A 20,483-nucleotide genomic window follows, 5' to 3' on the forward strand; every position below is an offset into this window, starting at 1 on the left:
GGCCAGCCTATGTGTATGTAGATCTAGAGAAAAAAAATCATTCATGTATATATTTTATATATATATATATATCTGTTTGAATACTGTCAGAAAAACTGAAGCTATACTTCTCAGGTCATCCCTGAGAAATCTTTCTTTAGAATATCTGCTTACAATTCGATACAATTTGTGAGCAACTGCTTCTGAACTTAAATTGAGTGTACATAGGGAAACATACATAAGCTATGACTCACATGGAGATTTCAGAGATGAAACAGAGTTTAAAGCTTTTAAATGGAAAAGAACATAACACTTATCATTCAAGTAAGAATATTAACTACGGTACAAATTGACAACCAAATAGACCAAGGTGCTGAAAAACAAATGTTTATTTTTTCATAAAAGCCATAATTTACTAAAAGTTTTGCTGCCTTAATATCACAATTAAGTCTGCTAAAATTCTAAAATTAAAGATTTTATTTAACAGCTAAAATGCACTGTTTCTGACTTTTTAAATTATTCCTATTGCTTTTGTGATCACTATATAAATGGATTATAGTTTGCAGAGTTTCATCAGAATGCATTTTGTCTGCCCATTTTAAAGAAAAACAATAATGTTAATACCCTAGAAATCATTCAAGTCAGGAGTTGGTATGAAAAGAATCAGTGTAAAATGACTTTCAAGTACGCCACCTGAAGTTGATTTACTTCTACGATGTTTAGCTTACCGTGGTGTTCTCCCTGTCATAAACCCCACAGACCACGTGGGAGCAAAAGCACAGCTAACTAGAGGTCCATAAAGGGTGACTGCAAGCCAGTAATTCAGACGAAGTCCCAACCCCACCGAAGTCAGTGCCAAAACTTCCACCAACTTCCTCAGAGCCCAGATTTCAAGCCTGTGATCTGAGTACCTGGAAATCAGATTCAGTGAGTGAGATTTAACTACACCGGTGCAATTGTAACTCTGTAGGTCATCCTGACGTTTTGCAGTATGCCTACACTCAGATCTGTAGCAGTGCAGATTCTACTTTTTTAAAAATAAAAATATACAGCTGGCTCAAGAGTGAGCCGAGCAGTTGTGCTTCATTGCTAGCAATGGAGGAGCAGAGCAGGAACACAGCTAATAGCTTTATCTTACCCTGTGAATAGAAAGGAAGCAACGAATAACAGTTCTGGAATGGGTCCAAAGCAAAAGAATTCAGGAAATGGTGTGAAATAGAAAAACAACAAAACACTAAAGATGATGCAGAAAGGACCCAATAGCACTATGTGTGTAGAAGAGTGTCTTACAGTAAAGAGTTTTCAGGCCAGAAAATGTAGGATGTTTTTGTACTTCAAAAAAAAAGGCTTGGAAATTATCCAAAATTGAAAAAGCCAGTGAGACAAATCTTACTTTCAGATTAAAAAAACCCAAACCAAACATTATTCCACAGAAGTCAAGGAAATTTCTTTGGCTTCACACTGAGTGAAAGTAGAATTTGATAAGGAGAGGAGAGAGACAACATTATACAACTATTATGAGAAATGCTTAAGCCTAATATGACAGATGGCCCAGTTAAGAAATTTGAACTAGTGGACTTTGCTGAAAAACTGAAAAATATACAGAAGGATTTTATTAAGGAGGTTTTGGGGTCAGGAATACGTTTTGATAAATTAAATTTTCTCCAAAAAGATGATACTTTTTGAAACAGGAAAACATTAATTTTTTTGAAAATCCTTACAGTTTCATGGAAGGGTTGTGAACAGCACTAGACAGAGTGAGGTGGAAAAAAAAATGTTAAAACAAAGTTGTCCTGGTTTCAGCTGGGATGGAGTTGATTTTCTTCCTATTAACTGGTGTGGTGCTGTGTTTTGGATGCAGTATGAGAATAATGTTGATAACACACTGATGTTTCAGTTGTTGCTTAGGAGTGTTTACACTAGTCAAGGACTTTTTATCTTCCCATGCCCTGCCGGGTGCATGGAGGGCTGGGAGGGGGTGTGGCTGGGACGGCTGGCCCAGCTGGCCAATGGGCTATTCCATACCATATGACGTCATGCTCAGCATATAAGGCTGGGGGAAGAAGAAGGAAGGGGGAGACGTTTGGAGTGATGGCGTTTGTCTTCCCAAGTAACTGTTACGCATGATGGAGCCCTGCTTTCCTGGAGATGGCTGAACACCTGCCTGCCGATGGGAAGTAGTGAAGGAATTCCTTGTTTTGCTTTGCTTGTGTGCGCGGCTTTTGCTTTCCCTATTAAACTGTCTTTATCTCAACCCACGAGTTTTCTCACTTTTACCCTTCTGATTCTCTCCCCCATCCCACCGGGGGGGAGCGAGTGAGCGGCTGTGTGGGGCTTAGATGCCATGACAAAAATGTAGAAAGGAACAATTCTGCAAAAGGGGAGTAGAAGCTAGCTCTATAATCCCGTATGAAGCTGAAATGAAGTGTAGTAGATTAAGCCAAGAATATCAATCTAAACTGCTTTCAAGTAAAAGCAAGCATGTTCTCGTTTTAGGGAAGTAACAGTGCATTCCCTTTAAAAAAAACAGCACAGAAGCAGGACTGGTAAAATGATAAGCTCTAGCATTCATTTAAGAAAATGGGATGCAACACTAATGAAATCAATGGGAAAGACTAGGAGTTATGTAAGAGAGGATGGATATTAGAGAGCTGAAACAGAATTAGAAAAGGAAACAACACTATATATAGAGTGTGTATGTTCCATATGGAAGTCCAGAGGCTGGAAGCTGGAAGGCTGAAGCCACTCTGCACTCCCAAGAACTCCAGAGGTAAGGGAAGCCGCCAGAAATGGCAAGCAGTCTTCTGGTGTTTGGTTGTTTTATTACCTTTAGGAAGCATTTATGTTTAAATTTTGTCACTGTGATAATGTACAGAAGTCTGGTTAAAATAAAAGCGCAGAACTATCCCTGGGGTAAGCAGTCACCCTAATCTAAGGCAACAGGTCTGTTTAAGAGTCACATGTATTTAAGAGGACTTTATTAGTTGAAGTAAATCAATAACAGAAACCCTTAGCAAAGTTATTGTAGGTCCATAAAGCAGAAAACCACACTCCCCTCATAAAGCAGAGTGGCCCGTGGAACAGAGTGACTAGAGGATCGGAAGCATCTCCCACCATAAACTCCCCAGCAGCTCGAAGGAGGCTCCTGACATCTGGCAGGAGGTGCCAGAGCATCCGGATTTGTCAGTCCCAAACTGGGAATGAGCTGTCACGCTCACCACTTGCCTCTCCAAAGGAGAAGATTGTGAAACAAAGCTACACACTGTGTGCATAGAGTATTACACACTGGAGGGGAAAAAGAAAAAAAAAAAAAGGAAAATAAAAAAAGCCTTAGGTAACAGGGTAATCTCCCTTTAATGAAATGTCATCTGCTAAGACAACTGATTCATGTTTGCAAATGGGGAAAATTAGCTTATTGAGCACCAGAGAGATTAGCATAATTTTCCTAGGCTTCTGCACTGTGGCTTGTACAAGTATTGTATTAATGATCCCTAGAAATTTAAATCTGCCTCTCTTGCTGCAATATTAGTCTTGATGGAGAGTTTTTTATATATGGCAAATATCACCTGTATTTCCTGTACCTTTTCTAGAAAGCTAAATTATGCTGGCAAATCAACATTACTAAACAGGATATAAACTGCTGAATTCAATTGGTTGGTGATATCATTTATTATCATCATAACTAAAGATTGCATGTCATGTGTGCTTAGATAGGAAGTAATATTTTCTGCGAAAAAGGAACATGCAAATAATTATTTCCAAAAGAAGTCAGAATTTTTGACAAAAAGCTCCATAGAAAATACTCTTACAAGGATTGTACAAATACTCTGTACAGGATTGCACATATAGTATCTTGTCATAGGAAAATAACAAGGGCAATACTCAAGAAGATGATAATTTGCGGCAATGTGTACTTGTGACACCACACACCATTCCTTTGTGTGCCTTGACAGGAGCTCTAACACTTTGACAAGTCAACAATAATAATACTCGAGTGTGGGCAGGTGATGACTTGATGGTCCCAGGAGCTAGAAGGACCAGAATGGAAACTAATGAATAATGAAGAGTTAAAAGGTTTGCCTGCCGCAACTCTTGAGACATTAGATGATGTCATATAACGAGTGAAACAATATACTCTTAACCCAGAGACAGAGAATAGATTGAAGCGTAACAATTAAATTGCATTTTTAATTGAACAGTAATTGATGTTTTGTAATAAATATTAAAAGACAGAATATAAAGATTTAAATTAAATGTTAATTCACTATTTAAAGATTAACAGTAACCTTACCATACAAGCCACCTTGCCCAGATGTGCATCAAGCTACCACTGAACTTGATATTACCACTAGTCAAGTTATGAATAAATTTTAATATAGTAACAGCACTTGGAATAAGAAAATAGTTATATGTGATCAAGAAGAATATTAAAGAGAACATTAAGAAATACATGATAGCATGTAAAGTAAAAAAAGTGACATATGATGCGGCTCCTTCCCATCCCAATGCACAAAATGTATCATCAAATCAACTTTGATGGATGATTTAGAGAAAAGGCATATGGAAATAACATTGCAAAGATGGTCGCAAACACCCATATATTTGGAAAATATTCCAACGTAAGAAGCTAAGTGCAGCAATTTCATTGACAGAGGCATTACACAGATCTTCAAAGCAGGTGAAAGCAACACATTGTAAGAAAGATCAAGAAACAAAGATAATGTTTCCTGACGATTCGCCTGCACAGCTGTTGGTGACAAGAGCGTCTATACACAGACAGTAAAGGAGCTGGTTCTGAACTGGACCTAGGAATCAAAGTGGCAGTCTTCCCTACTAGCTATACTCTAATCCTGATCCCCAAATAGCACAGGTGATGCACCTGTCATAAATACTTGTCATCAATGAGACAGGTAAAAATGCAGCTGATTTACCACTGCTGGAAAAGCATAATTTCTTGTTAATATTTTCTTCTTTAGTCCCCCTTCTTTCTTCTTTCAACTTATGTTAGTGTGTCACCTGTGCTATTCATTTAGTAGCCAGAATTCCTTCTCAGAAATATTTACTTGAATGAAAGCTCTGGAGACTCCATCATACTTACATTCAGAAGATTTTATAGGATTGGACAAACTTCAGTGCTATAACAAATAAAATTAGCAATCATTAAAAAATGTTCTGTTAATTCTGTATGGGCTTTCATTATGACAGTTGCAAGAACAAAATAGAAGTCTGGGAGAATATCTATGATGGCTCACTATCTGGTAAATGGGCAGGATGCCTCATCCAAATGGGAACATAAAAATACACATTGTATTAAACACACTGGACAAGAATGGATCTCTTAGACGAACATCCCTTTCATCATCCATAATGCATTACCCATCTGATTAGAGCTACTGTTCCTTTTAAAATCGGATGTTTTGCCAAATACTCCTGCCCAATATCATCTGCCATTACCTTCATTAATTCTGTGTCTGAAATTGCTTCCACTGACTGCCTTTTGGCACCTGGGAGTTTCCAGAAAAAGCACTTCCAGCTGGTCTCAAGGTTGGAAGGCACCCGCCTCCACGTTGATGGCATTCCAGTGAATTAGTCCAATCACAATAAGATTGATATTCAGCTGCATGCTGCTCTGGAGACATTTCAGGAAGCAATTCTGGCTACTAAATGAATCAATATTTTTGAGGATAGAAACTGGTTTAGATAAAATACAATCCATATGAGAAGTACTTCAGCTGAAAGCCATGTGCCTATAGGTTAATGGGAAAGGAGCATTCAGTCCCGTTCGCTTCACGCTTGGGTAGCCTGAGCTACTCCCAACACTACTCGGTAGGAACTGCAGATGCCTGAATGCAAGAAGTCAGACCAGATGATAAAGTTTGGTCCTTTGATGTTAAAATTTGCTACTTCCATAAAATCTGTGGGTTATGTTGAAGAATAGTGATTGAATTGATCCTGAGCTGAGGGGGGTTTTTTGTCTTCAAGTAATGGAGAGGATGAACAATAGCTGAAAATTGTAGCAGATCTGCTAAAAAAAAAAGAAGAAAACTATCTAGACATTAGCATTACTGCTTCACCTGCCTTTCGGGCTGGCAGATTAAAACTTCCACCCACCTGTTCACACCAGCCAGAGTCTATGTTTAAGAAATTTGTAGAAAATAAGTTAAAGGAATTCCTAGAACAACATTTCAGGTGAACAGAAAATAGAAGAGTCATTAGTGTTCAGAGCAGAATGAAGTTACAACTCAAATCCAAGTCCAAGTAACAGGATCCATTGTAAATTATAATAAATACTGCCTAACAAACCTAATGCGTTCACCTTACTTCTGAGACATGCCAAGGAAGTTATCTTGGAGTTATGGAGAGTAATTCAATGGTTAACAGTTCAACCAGTCAAGTTGATAGAGACTTTGTGATTTATACAGTGTTTCAGCAGGTAGCCAACTGAACATGGGGCAGAATCATCCCAAACAGATTACCACATCCAAAAGTCAAAATTCAGCATTAGGCTTAACTTGATTCTATTAATGGAAAATAAACAACTGCTATCCCCTTTTCATTGCATATTTCTTCTGACCATTCTTTGAAAAGGTCTGTCACAGTTTGGAGCAGATCTCAAAAAAAAAGTACTAAGGGAATAAATCTAGCAATCATAAATTGCTTTTTCTACTTTCTAGAAAATATTTTCAGATCTATATTAGGCACAAATCATTTACACCTGTGCTGGTTTTGGCTGGGATAGAGTTCATTTTCTTCATAGTAGCTAGTATGGGGCTGTGTTTGGGATTTGTGCTAGAAACGGTGTTGATAACACAGGGATGTTTTAGTTACTGCTGAGCAGTGCTTACACAGAGTCAAGGCCTTTTCTGCTTCTCACCCCACCCCACCAGCGAGCAGGCTGGGGGTGCACAAGAAGCTGGGAGGGGACACAGCCAGGACAGCTGACCCCAACTGGCCAAAGGGATATTCCATACCATATGATGTCATGCTCAGCATATAAAACTGGGGGAAGAAGAAGGAAGGGCGGGACATTCAGAGTGATGGTGTTTGTCTTCCCAAGTAACCGTTACGTGTGATGGAGCCCTGCTTTCCTGGAGATGGCTGAACACCTGCCTGCTGACGGGAAGTAGTGAAGGAATTCCTTGTTTTGCTTTGCTTGCGTGGCTTTTGCTTTAGTTGAGGTAAACTGTCTTTATCTCAACCCGCGAGTTTTCTCCCTTTTACCCTTCTGATTCTCTCCCCCATCCCACCGGGGGGAATGAGCGAACGGCTGTGTGGGGCTTAGTTGCTGGGTGGGGTTAAACCGTGACAACACCTAACACAGGTGTTCTGCTTACTGCTACAGGTTGACCAGAGCATTGAAATTAAATGGTAGATCTACAGAAGTTGCAGCAAAATTTGTTTTCATTTCCAAACAGAATAAAAGACAAAATCTTTTGAGTGTTTTCATAAATGGAACTGCATTGTATATCTTTGTCTGTCACACTCAGTTGCTTAGCACTTGGCTACTGGCCTGGATTATAACAGAACTCAGCTTCAAATCCCTACTCTGCTTCAGTCCCAGCATTATTATTTATCCCAAACCAAGCAGAGTCTCCTACACTCATACTCTTGCTACCCAGCCTGCTTGTCTTTTGTCTGTAACAGATTATCCTCAAAATTTAGCGAAAACCAACAACTTTGTAAAATATTTCACCTCTCATAAAACATGCTATATTGCCATAATGCGTTAAAAAAAAAAAAAAGAAAAAGAAAAAAAAATTCTTTGCAGACCTATTTACAACAGCGTGTTCCTGGCTGGCTGCCCAAAACTATTATCATTCTATTAGTATTGTTTGTTTGTCAGACTTCATCCAGCTAACACATGGTAAAACTACAGCTGTTCTGTCTACATTTGGATTTTAAATAAGATGTCTGTTTCATTATTTTTCCCCCTCTAAATGATGAAAAGGAGGGAAAAACTTCCCCAATACAAAGATACCTTAATTGTGCAATATAGGGTGTTTCGTTCTTGTGAGCAAATCATCTCTGCACTCTTGTTGGAAACAGGGAGAAGGACCATTGGTAAAATTTAAGACAAGTTCTTCTGTGGAGTGGACAACCTAATAGAGTCCCAATTCTGTCCTTTCCGTCTTTTATTTCTTTTACTGGAAATATGGCATCTGAAGAAAACCACACCACGTTAACTCATGATTTACTGAAATCCTTACAAAAATACTTTTTGCACAGCCCTAAGTCATGAAATAGCGGTTTGCTTATTTCTTCATTCTCTGGTTTCAAACCTAAGCAAGAAATCCCATATTTTTCAAGCCAAAACTGGTGACATCCTCACTATGCAATATAGTGATACATAAAGAAGCTGTTTACTCTGCATGGAGCAGCACAGCTCAGAGATGCCTTATCAGGTCCTGGAGCAATACCCCGGCGCTAATTCTGCACTCTGCCTGTGCTAATTTGCCTTTTCTTTTAGCTCTGCATCTTTTCTGATATCTTAGCGCTGCATGCTGCAGTCACATCCCACCAAAAGTGTTTAGAGCGTAGTCCGGCACCATTCACTTGGAACTGCACCTTCTCTAGTAACGGATAAAGAGGGGTTATGCTACAGAAAACAAGGGCTTGCTGGAGGGGAGATGATGAAATAAAAACTGATAAAAAGTCAGGGAACTTCCTTTGCCAACAGACGTTGCCAGCAAAATTAGTACTGCTTGCCCAGCAGCAAGGGCAACTTGGGTTACATTGACACTAAAAACCTTCAGCAGATATGCCAATCACAATTATGATTATAATATATTTGGCGTTAAAATGTCAAATACGTCATTGATCCTCCTCTAAGAAATAACCAAGATCACACATACTTTACGGATTTCTTTATCTGCAGTTAATACAGATTTTAGCAAGATGCTCTAGATAGAAAGCTACATGTACGAAACCTTTAAGTAACGTATGCAACTAGGAAATGTTCATGCAGATATATTCAGGCAATCTAAATCACAAAACTATTTGTCAACTTAAAGCTGTATTCTGTGGTTTCTAATCTATAACTATGAGAGGCTGTAAAAAAAATCTTATGAGGCACTATAATCTATTTTTATAAAATAAAAAATGGCAAACAGTCTTGGTCTGAGTACAATTACAAAACAAAAATCCCATCTTGAATGTCACTGAGGAAGTGGAAGAAAGCATGAGCATTTCCTCCCTGTGCCAGTGCCTCCAGGACATCAGTTAATTGTTACCTGAGTAACCTTCAATGTGTTTTCCTCAATACCTATGCCTTGCAGATCACTTCAGCAGTTACTGTTAATTTAATAAGTGTTTCTTTATGTCTGTATTTGATTTTAAGTACAGTACTTGCCCCTGGTCTTAGAATGCCTGCTGCGTAGAAAGCATTAATATTATCTACACCATTTAAGGTTATGTAGAATTCAATTAGATCTCTCAACCATTTTTCCCTAGAATGTTGCCATCATCCTAGTTCCTGCAGGCTGAAAGCTGAATGTTTTCTCTAGACCTTGTTATCTTTTTTGTCACCTACTCCATAAAACTGTTCACTACAATCTCATCTATTTCTGAAAATAGACCTTATCAATCTGCTCTTTTTACAATATTTTCCATAACTTGCATCCATCCAGGTGGGATAAAAACTGAACTAAATCACTCCACATCCATATGTAGTACTAAACCCAATGTAGCCTTAATTTTTCACATGCAAGGAATATCTTTGTGCTTGATCTTTGTCACGGAGCCAGGAAGGTGCTTAAGAATGTGGTTTAATTTTAAATATTTCAAGAGTTATATTGATTTGAGAGAAGGAACTCATATATGCAAACTCAGTACATGCATTAGAGTTTGGTAGCGCTTATTAGTTTTGGAAGGCTAGTTTAAATATCATCTTTCCTAATTCAATCTCATGTAATTCATTATTTATTACTCACTTCTCATGTGCAGTGATTAAGTTGTAATTTTTAAAGTCACTTGCCTTTTCTCAACCCTCTCATTTGTGATCCAATGTTTTCTGAATTGCCATTTATTTTTATACAACATTTCTGACCAAATTGTTGTCAAATTTGTGCTCTTTTTTTCTGGCTTTTTTTTTTTTTTTTAACCACATATCTTATGGCTTTGTCTACTTGGTCTTAGCAGTTTACTGACTTTGGCTTCTATTATTTTGGGTACTGCTGAGTTCTTTTGGTCTTTTTCAAACACTGCTCTTGGACATATTCCTGCCAAGTGTGAACGTGCCTACTATTTTTACTACATGGGACAAACTCATGATGGGACAAACACTTGATGGGACAAACAGCAAGGCAAATGGAAAGCATCTTTGACAAAGGTGACCAGTGCAATTCCATATCAGAAAACATAAACCATTAATATTCAGGCAAAGATTTCAGAAATTAAATTGGGGATCTGGATTGCTTTTCCTGAGGAATTATACTTTACTCCATGCTAACATACTTTCACTATGAATTTTAAAGTACCTCCCACAGATAAAATAATGTCAGCTTTATCAAGAATACATATCAAGAGATGCACTAACAACCTATATTAATGTACTGTGCATCTGGGCGAAAAACAAAATAAGATTAATTATATTCACTGTCTTTTTTACAAGCAGGTTATTCAGAAATTCTCTGAAGTTGAACAGTTAAGTTTGTTAAATGAACAGCATTTTTTTCTTTCCCCTTTAAATTTACCTGCTGAAGAGAATTATACCTTTGAGAATTGAGACTCCTGGTATATTTGATCATTTATCCAGTAAGAAAAGAGAAGGCAAACCACAAGGGGCAGTAAGACCTCTCTGTTTGACTGAGCAGTAGTAAAAATGAAGGTACTTTTCCTAATGTGCGCATGGTATCTTTGCAGCAAGTTCACAGAGAGTCCTAGAAATTAACAGGGCATTCTTTTCTTTTTTTCTTTTTTTTTTATCCTTTTCTTAATTTGATTATCAGATTCATTCAGCTTACTATCCCTAAGTTACTGGAATTGCCAGCTTTCGTTTCTACCATAGTAATAGTTTATTTATTCTCCAGCTTCCTGGACTCCTGATTTTCCCCTTGTAGACAGATCCAGATTACTCTGAGCAGAAAAACACCTCCCGGTGTACAGATAAGGAGTGATCAGAAGAAGGCCATCTTGAATACAACCACTTGACCCATTTCAAAACAAGACTCCGAAGATAAAAAGCAGGGAGTAAACCCTGGCAGGAAATAAGCAAGAGCACAGGAGCTGGATAAGAGACCGTGAGTTTGATGGACAAATGACAAGAGAGAACAGAAGAGGTGCTGTTCAGAGCACAGAAAAAGCAAGACACACTGTAGGAAAAAAAGAGATGAACAGACCAAAACAAAACATGGACAGACACAGTGGACAGATGCAGTGAACAGAGGAATCTTGGCTTTGTTTATAATCTGCTGAAAGCCTGGCTTTGTGAGTACTTGGGCTGATATATGCAAACACAAGCATCTAACCAGCTGCACGATTACATGTCCACGCGTTCAACTAAAGAACTTCAGAGGTCTACAGCCACTGAAAAACCTGGGTCGCTTGGACCTCAGAGAACAGTAAGTAGAGGATAGCATATGCTTTCTAAGACTTTCCTTAAGTCTACGTGAGGAATTTTACCTCCCAGTATATTTACAGCAGCGTAAAGCTTCAGGTTTGATTTGATTTATACTGGTACATCAGAACTTGTATTGTCTTGCCTGGGGTAAACCTTAAGGTGAGATGAATCACTCCCTAGAAGCATCTGCTTCTCACTACTGTAGGCACTAATGGGACATTACAGTGACTGTATCAGATGCAGCCACCTACACTGCACTTGGTCAAATGAATCCCATACAAATTTTCCAATCTATATAAATATTTAAGCATGTGAATAAGTAGTGAAGCACCTAGAAGACACTTCAGCCTCTTAACCCCTGAGAATATTTAGGTATTTGATCTCTTTAAAAGTTTAAACTAAATGGTGAGTAAAACTGCTGGTGCCCTAACTCTTCAAAAATCATATTAAAAAATAAATACAGATGTCACAAAATGTTCAAGTGGATCTGTATCTTCACTGTGTGGAAAAATTCTTACCATAGTGCTAAAGTTTAAGGTAACTGAATTTTCACTGTAATTTCTCTCAACCTTAAAAATACCTGAAGATTCAGGTCAGGTGTCTCAAAACATTCTTAACCCTGTCCTTACCACATCGTTCATCACAGCATAATATTTCCACTTCTACATAAACAGCCCAAAGCAACTTATGGAGCAATTGTTTACTTTGTTGAATAAGACTTGCCATTTGATCCAGTGATTTTTTGTAGTGTCATTAAGCATTTAGTGTCATTAACCAAGTTATATGTCATCCCCATATAACACCCCTCCATGACCAGCAAGCTCATTTACCTTAAACTTCAAGCAATAGCCAAACAAAACAATGCCCATATACGTGCATCTGCTCCTTTTCACCATTTGTACGTACTCTCACGTGGTTAAGGCTGCAGGCAGACCTGCGATACATACAAGCCCAAACGAATTCTGCTGCTAAACTTCCATTGATATCACCTCGTGTTGGATTAGGCCAATGCTACACACCCCTGCTATATCCCAACTGCTGCGTGAGACTTGAGCTCTCACAAACAGCCATGGGGCTAACGGCTCACTCTCTGTTGTCAGTTTTCTGCATGTTCTGCTTTACCAAAAGACAAGTGCAACACGGCTGAAATATAACAGGAAATGTACTTTACGTGACTAAATCAAAGACAAGGGGCTACAACTTTAACCCATCCCTTTCTACACTAAACTGCATGGCTTTGCAGAAGCAGTGTGGCAACACTGAGTGAAAGAGGATACTGGACAGATACTGCAGCAAAACCCAATCCATTTTTGATTTGGAGAGTCAGGCACAATTATCCCCGTATGACAACCAGCTAAAGATAAAGATGAAAGAGGGACAGATGGGTAGAAGGCTTTCTCGCTGTTCTTTGCACAAAATGGTGCACCACAGATACGAAGTTTCCTTGGAGACAGTAGGAGCCACAAACAAAAAAGCAAAACAGAGTAAAGCCTCAAAAACATACGGTCTGGAAATGTTTTGAATGAGTGGATCCAGAAAAAAGAAAAATATATGGAAGTGTTATAGTCTCCTTCCCTACGTTGGCTATAAAATATGTTGATGGTGTCAGGATGTCATTCAAATCGTAGTTGTTTCAAGTCCTTTTGTGTTAAAGTCGTGCCCACTTTCAAGTTACTGATAAATGAAAATAGAATGGCCCCATTGTTGATGGAAAGGATTTTCTTCTGTATTCACATAGAATGCGTAATCATTCAGAAATTATGATGCTATTACTTATTGATGTCATTGAGAACTCATAAGCTACACATAAAGATCAATATACATAATTTTCCTATGTTGACAGCCTCTATCTCTCACTGCCAGTAAACCCATGCATTTATTGAAGTTCTGAGGCTGCAGGACTCAATTCAGCGTTGTGGCAGGAAGGGAGCTGGTCGGGAGGCGGCAAGGGAGGGCAATGACTCCGAAAGGAATATTACAACTTCTAGGTATTTTGGGGTTTCTGGGTGCTTGTTTCAGGAAGGTACAGCACTGTTTCATAACAGCTTTCACAGAGTGAGAGGCCCCTGCATTTTTGGGGGGGATGAGGTTGGGAGTAGACAGGCACCCCCATATGTCTTCCTACATCTCCCCTTTCTCATGCAATACACATTTGCCTCTTTCTTGAGACGCTCAAGACAGAGGCACAAAACAGCCATCCTTCTCTCCCTGACACAACCTCAACTCACCTCCTCTTGAGCTGCTCAGAAGAGGCAAGAATCAGGAGCTGCTCCCAGAGGAGGTGGGGTAGAAAGGTGAGGCTAGAACAAGGATCCCAACAGCTCAAAGGGCTGGAGAAGGTGGTGCCTGCCCCTGCTGATCTGCCACTCACTTCCCTCCCGCAGTGATCCGCCTCCCTAGCCCCTGCCCCATGGCTGCCAAAGACCACTGGTCAGGGAAGGAGCAGATACCAGAGGGCAGCCTGCCCCCATGTCCTGGCACAGAGGCAAGGCAGGCAGCCCCCACGGCACCTCTGGCCCTGGCAGCTTCCATCCAAACCCAGCGCTAGCGGCATGCACAAGCTGCTGCTGTTGGGCATGACTGGGATTCATAACTACAGCCCATTGCGAGTGTGCAAGCTATGCCTATTTTTGATTGATGGAAATGATGCCAAACATTGTCTTCATTCTTATAAAATGGAAGTATAAAAAAAAAAAATCCTGAGAATTTTATACAATATAAGATATATACGCATACTTATACACATATAAGATCTCCCCTGAGCTTTCTCTTCTCCAGGCTAAATGATCCTAACTCTCTCTCAGGCTCTCCTCATATGACAGATGCCCCACACTTTAATCATTACAGTGGCCTTTCGCTAGCCTTGCTCCAGTATGTCCGTGTCTCTCTTGTTCTGGGGAGCCCAGACCTGGACACACCACTCCTAGCCAGGGCTGAGCAGAGGAGAAGACTCTCCCACTTCCCTTGACCTAGTGGCAATGTGCTCCCTAGTGCAGCCCGGGTGCTGCTGGCCACCTATGCCGCAAGGGCACGTTGCTGGCTCATGTTCCACTTGGTGTCCACCAGGAGCCCCAGAGCCTTTACTGCAAAGGTGCTTTCCAGCCAAACACCCACCAGCCTGTATGGGTGGGTGCCTTCCTCCCCAGGAGCAGGACTTGGCATTTCCCTTTGCTCTGCTTCAGGACATCCCTGCTGGCCAAGATCTCCAGCCTCTCAACATGCCACTGAACAGCAGCACAACCATCTGGTGTATCAATCAATCCTCCTGGTTTTGTTACACCTGAAAATCTGCTGAGGGTGTGCCCTGCCCCATCATCCAAGTCATTAATGAAGATGTTAAGCAGTATCGGCCCCAGTATCAACCCCTGTAGTCTAAATACTAAATAATATATTTTTTAAATGCCTACATGCGTCCTTGAATGCCATGCTTGTCATCTCAAAATATTTTTGATAAAAATAAATTAAAACAGAAAAATAAAACCAGTGAAAAAAACCAGTCATAACGATGACTTTTAAAAACCACTAAGGTGCAGTTGCGAGTTAAAGCTCCAAAGCAGAATAATATATATGGTATATCCCTCTATTTTCCTCTTTGCCAACAAATTGATAGTAGAGCAAACACATTATTCTGTATGAATGATGCCTCCTAGCCCTATTATTCATACACAGTTATACAGAAAATATCTTTATTAAATCCAAACTAACAGTGTTCAGCCTCAATCCTTTGTATTGTTTCTGTATATGCAGTTACTGTGCAGTATTTCAGGCTCAGGCAGCCAGCTTACTGTCTCATTATTTAGATGGCTGTCATTGAAAAAACAGTGTTATTTGAGTTACATAATTCCAATACATGATTTCACAAGTGTAAATTCACAAGTCTCACAAATGCAGTTATCTCATTGCTTCTGCACGCAGAAACTGCCATCCAAGAACTGCAGACAAGAGAGTAGCTTTAGATTTTACCTAAGATAATCATCCATAAATTTGTTATCACTTCACTCCTTTTATGAAGCTTGAGTGCTGACAGTCTGAGGAGATGAATGGGAAAAATCCACACAACGTTCAAATTTATTCATTCAAATTTATTCGATCAGGTTGTTCACAGAGGAAGGCAAACACCTATGCTGGAGTCCACTGTGCCCCGTGTTCTGATTCAAAAATCTTAAGAACGTACCAGGGGAATGGCCACACCAGGTCAAAGCAAAGATATACACTGCTGTTTCCTTCACCTCTGCGCCTGCTCTTTCTCAGACATCTGCTCTCAGCCACTGTTGGAGACATTCCCAAAGGAAACTCCCAACCTCCAGAAATTTGTGGCTCGCATATTTCTTTGGATCTTTCCGATGTCTTTGCATTTAATATTCCTCATGGTTTTTTTTCCTTCCGTGAATTTATGCAGTTCAGCTACTTTTTGAAGTTGTAATTGTTGGCCTGCGTAATAATCCACAGCAAAGACATCCACAGCTTAACCATACTTTACTTGAGGAACCATCTTTTCTACTTTGTTCTGAACCTGTTTATTTCATGTTTCATTTTATACTGCATAGTTCTTGCTTAGAAAAGAGAGTGAATAAACTACTGGCTTGGTAAAAGTTCACAAGAACTCATGACCAACACCTTTTTAATTACCTCAGCAATACGTTGTGCTCATTATCATACTAAACAATATTTGTACTTAATGAGAAAGTCAGGATTTCAAGACCTGAGTACAGTCGCTTAGCAGTCCAAGGACCAGTAAAAACAATTTTGGCAGAGACAGTGGAAATATTCCTTCTACTAACAAAAAAGTAGATGTTCGTGGGTAAATACTGGTTTTTGGCCCGTTACAATCCTAGATTAATCGGTAATTTTGTGTATCCCATTGGTAATGTTAGAGATGTTATCATTATTTGCATGCCTTAGAACTCCTATATAGCAACATGACATATTAAATACTGTAGGACAACTGGCCTATGCGTTGACCATTTATGTGCATACAGATTGATGTCTTTAAAGGTTTATATTTTATTACTAAGTCTTCCTACACTCACTGCAGCTCCCCACACAGATAACAAGCAGAGGGCGGAAGCTTCTGGCACAATGCTGCAACTCTGGCAATTCTTAGTTGGAAGCTAAATCTCTAATCCTCAGGCTGCTTTCAATTATAGCGAGATAGGAAATAGCATGGAACTGCTCCTAGGATAAGAATTTTATAAGTGGTTCCGTAAAAGCCCATCCCCACCCCCTGGCAATTAATAGCGAGTACGGCCACACTGAGAATCCAGCCCCCTTCCTTCTTGAAAATGCAAGGACAGCTGTAAATTACAAAAAACGAATTTAATATTTTCATGTAATGAAGCTTATCAGCAGATTTACCAGCAAAAATAACTACACGGACATTCTAAAATTCCTCAGGTTTTATCTTGGTAATTAGATTTCACCAGAGCCAAGCAAAGATGGACAAAAGAGAAGGTGCTGTGAATCCTGTATTTCAGGATTTGCGGCTGCTACCTATATTGCTAGGAAGTCAGCAACGCTTGCAGCCATCATGAGTCCCGTGGTTCAGAGTTCCTGGGTGTTACAAGCTCCGTCAGGCAGCCGGCAATGCTTCGAGCTGACATTAATCACCTACTTCGGGGTTCACAGCTGTTACAAGCAGCTCCAGCAACTTGGCGGTGCTAGTAACAATTTATTTCACTTAGCAACAAATGCTGGCATATGGGTTTTGCTTATAATTTCTAAGGAGCTTTTTGCCAATGCTATTAGCTTCCAGTGTCAGCTGGGGCTACAGTAATGGGAGATTTAAGACATTTTAAGAATATTTCTTAACAGTGGTGCCTAACAACAAAGAGTACCTGCTGTAGTAACTGTGCATACAAACGTTGCTAATACGTTGGCAACTTTCCTAATAATAACCAAGTGCCTGATACTACCTACAGCTGTGGAAGCATTAGTCAGTGCTTCAAAACACTGCTGCTACATCAACAACATGTATAGAATTTAACAAGTAATTCTTACAATATCAGGAGATACTCTGCCAGAGCTCTGTGCCGCAGCTAAGTCCCTCAGCAGGGTATATTAGCTCAGATTCAGCACTGTGCTAATAAAGTCACACAGATTTTGAGCAACGTGAAGATATTGAAAGCTACACCACCGAGAACACAGGATGCCGAGAACACAGAAAGAGGCTCTGCTTCTGAATACTGAAAAATCTGTTTAACACAGCCAAGAGTCTGAGTAGAAAATTTTAATTCAGACATCACTGTCATTATTTGTGAAGATGTCTGTAGATTTTTTTTTTTTTTAATCTGAATTAAAAATAAAAAGGGAAGTGCTCAATGTCTTATAAACAAGTTGTGCGTTTGCTCCATCACGTCTTAATAAAGAGATGTTTAAGGAAATATTAGAGTGAAGTAATTCTCAAAATCAACATAATATGAAAGCTATATTGTAATTCAGCCCCTGAATCCTGTAATATAGAAGTGTATTTTAATATTATTCTACTACAAAGCAGGAAAAAAACTTCCAAATCCTTCCTTAGCTTCAAATTTCACCATATCTGCAAATTCCACAGCAGAGTTTTTGAATTCTTTTTTTTTATTGACAGAAGACAATCTTCTTTCAAAATTAAAGAATACCTGTGAAATGATTCATTTCAACTCTTCTTAACAGAAAAAGTGTATTACCTTTAATTTCCTCACTTCATTTTGAAAATGTTTACACATTTTCTTCTACAATTCTTTGGTTCAGCTTGGTTTGCATTTTAGAGAATACACATCTAAATATGTGATATTAACATTAATGCTTTGAGATGCATTAAGTTATCTTATAAAAAATATGTCTAAAGGTAATTTTGATTTTTTAAATTTGGGACAGATGTTGAAGTACAAAATTTTACTGCATAACTGACTCTATTTTCAAGTTTCTTTCTTTTCCACTGCTGACTCCTTCATAAGCATAAAGGGCAAATCATGTTAAACCAGTCAGATCATCTTTTTTGATAGAGAACAAACTTTGTACCTGTCCTGGTTTCAGCTGGCATTCTTCCTAGTAGTTGGTATAGTGCTGTGTTTTGGATTTAGTATGAGAATAATTTTGATAACACACCGATGTTTTAGTTGTTGCTTAGTAGTGTTTACACTAGTCAAGGACTTTTCAGCTTCCCATGCCCTGCCAAGTGCACAAGAAGCTGGGAGGGGACACAGCTGTGACAGCTGACCCCAATTGGCCAATGGGGTGTTCCACAACATATGACATCATGCTCAGCATATAAAGCTGGGGGAAGAAGAAGGAGGGGGGGACGTTTGGAGTGATGAATTTTGTCTTCCCAAATATACCTGTTACGTGTGATGGAGCCCTGCTTTCCTAGAGATGGCTGAACACCTGCCTGCTGATGGGAAGTGGTGAAGGAATTCCTTGTTTTGCTTTGCTTGTATGTGTAGCTTTTGCTTTCCCTATTAAACTGTCTTTATCTCAACCCACGAGTTTTCTCACTTTTACCCTTCCGATTCTCTCCCCCATCCCACCGGGGGGCAGTCAGCGAGTGGCTGTGTGGGGCTTAGTTGCCCGCTGGGGTTAAACCATGACAGTACCTGAAGGAGAAACAAGGGAAGCCATACTTCTTGTTTTTAAGAAGGCTTTTGACACTGTAATATGATATTTTCAAAGCAGGCTAACAACTATTCTAAGCAGGCTGAATTACTATTCAGTTGGTATATAACTAGCTGGAAAACTACAAAAGACAATTAGCTATGAAAATTTCATAGGATGTCACATGGTCTACTCCAGGTTTCATACAGTCTATTCCAGTTCTGCTACCTTAAGGGACCGAATGATGAAATAACATGTAAGCTATTACACTTGCAGATAACAGTTCAGAGGGGATCCAAGATACAGAAATGCAGTTGTACAATTCAGAATAATGGTAAATGAGAGAAACACTCTGGAAAAAATAGGACGAAATTCAGTAAGAAGAAATGAAAAACCTTTACGCATTTAGGAACAATGAAACCCACCAAATTAAAAAAAAGCTAAAAACCAACTTGTTAGTCTTGCATGGGAAAAAAAGATCTGAGCATATAATAGTTCACAAGGTGAATCGACAATAGCATACTGCAGGAAAAAGGACGTGTTGTTGTGTATGAATAGGAGTGTTATCTGTACTCCGGTGGGAGTGGAGTTTGTCATTTACTGCTGATATATGTCAATACAGCAGCCGAGTCTGAAAACATATTATTGTTATGAGTACCAAAAGGAGGAGAGGTCAACCATTTATTTTGTGCTTCTTTCCAGAAGTTATGCAGAAGGATCAACCCAGAAGCTCCAAGTGATACAACTACTGACTTAAAAAGCAACCATTTTCAATTGATGGCATATAGTCAGTATAATCTGCCTACTGCAATATAAAACTAGACCTTGATCGTTAGATCCCATTTCAGCAATTGCAGGATACCATGTAGTAAGGACAATCTAGAGAACATGTGCTCCAATAACCCAAACCCGCAAAATATTCCCTTCACACTTTATTAAACTGAAAACTTGTAGTAAAACCGCCATCGAGACAGCGATAATGTGCCACAAAACGAGAGCACAGAAAGATGAGAAACACTGCCAATACCCTTGACCTACATAGAAACAGGGAATTTATTCTGTGAAACTCCTAATGCCCTTTGTTAGAGCTGCCGAATCCGGTGGCGCCAAAGAGGGCCCGCCCTGCCACAGCTCTGTGCCCCCAGGTCTAGCCAGTAGCGAGGCTGAGCAGGTATTCCCCATAGGGAATACACGCATACACATATGCACATGCACACATGCACATATACACATGGCCATCCACACAGATGAACACAGACAAAAACCACAGCTCTCACAAAAACACAGACGGCACCAATGGCCTCATTCTGTTTCCCTTTCTGGCTGATCAGGATGAAAGCACTTTAGTGGAAAAAAAATATATATACACACAACATGG

This window comes from Fulmarus glacialis, unplaced genomic scaffold, assembly GCF_000690835.1.
Source record: "Fulmarus glacialis isolate BGI_N327 unplaced genomic scaffold, ASM69083v1 scaffold4485, whole genome shotgun sequence".
NCBI classification, from domain to species: domain Eukaryota; kingdom Metazoa; phylum Chordata; class Aves; order Procellariiformes; family Procellariidae; genus Fulmarus; species Fulmarus glacialis.